The 1,648-nt window shown below is 43.7% G+C and overlaps 1 pseudogene; it reads right to left on the bottom strand.

Moving 5' to 3' along the window:
• Positions 1 to 214: 214 nt before the first annotated feature.
• LOC149259074 (chitinase-like protein 1 pseudogene) lies at positions 215 to 1,152 on the bottom strand (annotated as a pseudogene).
• Positions 1,153 to 1,648: the final 496 nt, after the last annotated feature.

Genomic DNA, 1,648 nt, shown 5'->3' with positions numbered 1-1,648 from the left:
TTATGTATTTTGATTTTTTTATTCGTTTTAGTTGTAAATAAAAAAAAATGAAAACTGATTAAAAACAAACCGTGGGCAATTCAAACCTGAAATAGATTGATGAATGATGGTTTTAGACCGTGAAAGGCGAAACCGTAGAGTGATAAACCGGCAACAAACCTTATCACGATCACCCTACTATCAATTGGATCAAGGATGGCCTTGGATAGATAAAACTACAGACTGCCAGCTAACGAGAGGTGGTAGAAGTTATAACAGGGTTAAGAGGAACTTGCTGGCCACAATCAAGATTATCACCGGCTTGTTCTCGTCCAACGCCCAGCAAATCAAGGAAATACAGGTAATGTGAAATCCTGTTGTTCATTGCATCAATATCCCCTTTCCCACATTCTAAACCCCCATTTAGAACATTGATGACCATTCCAAAACCAGGGAGCCTATATGATTCAGTGTCATTTTTGGTTGGTTTCCAGTTACCCACAAACACATCATGAGCAGAGGGCTGTTTTGGCTTGATGGGATTCATCCACCTCCACATTGCAGTTAAAAATCCTATCGTGGCATTGTTTGACACCATATCTGGATTAGTAAGCAAATCAAGTTTCAGTGCTTCACCAATCGGTCCGTAGTTAAAGTTCCATTAAATAGGCAGGGCACCACGTCCATGGTAACTGGCTCCTGGAGCGCAAGGGTATAGCAAATTTTGATCACAGTATAGCTGGTCCGGACTCATTTCTTCTTTGTAGCACAAACCCCAAGCAGTTGGACCACCAGTAGCAACATTGTAACCACATGAAGTTTCAGCTGCAACATTGCTAAGGAAGGCTGCAAGCTCCTTCTGCTGCATCAGCTGTCCTCCAGTAGTACCAAATCCTATGCCCTCGAACTGTGCAGCCGCGTTGATGAAGGAATTGTAATCCCAGAAACCCACCGCATGAGCCACTGGGGTATTCCTCTTGGAGAAGAGTTCTTCGAAATTGTCCACTATGAAAATTTCCGATATAGTCTGGTTGCAGCAATAAGTCCCCTTGCATTCCCATCCCTTGTCGCAGACCTTCATCTTCTTCGACGCCAGTGAAACATTCAAACACAGTGCTAATGCCAACAAAACAACCAAACAAATCCTTCCCATTGCCATGACAGGCGAGATCTCCGCCAATCTAGGAAGATTTTGAATCTTAATGGCAATATTTGCTGTTGCAGATCCGACATTGGAGATCTGCGGATTTCATCAACAAAAGCTGGTGCATAATCGTTTATGAAATCGTCGAAGGGGATCGAAATGTCGTCCTGGAATGCCGCCGACCATTGTTGTTCTTCCAGAAACTCTTCCAGATCGACCGATTCTTGCTGCGATTACAACTAGACTTGTAGGAAAAATGTTTCACAACCGTAATCGCCGGCAGGAATGATGTAGATATATTCCTTGTCAACCCAGATATGGAGGGCAATCTCCCACCGCTCGCGATCTCCAGGATAATCATCAATTGCCTCCTACTAGGATAATCATCAAGGTGCACGGGCAGCTGCATTGCCTCCACGTCCACAGCATCTACTATCACCATCGGAAACGCCGGAACACTCATCTTTTCACCTCCAAAATCGCCTTAAAAATGTAAAAGATCTTTTATCTCTTCAAGCGGATCTT

The sequence above is a fragment of the Pinus tabuliformis genome, chromosome 6, assembly GCF_031772625.1.
Source record: "Pinus tabuliformis cultivar Carrire ecotype Pingquan chromosome 6, CPIR1, whole genome shotgun sequence".
Classification (NCBI taxonomy): domain Eukaryota; kingdom Viridiplantae; phylum Streptophyta; class Pinopsida; order Pinales; family Pinaceae; genus Pinus; species Pinus tabuliformis.
The sequence above is the reverse complement of the archived record's forward strand: the minus strand, read 5'-3'. Positions and strand labels throughout refer to the sequence as shown.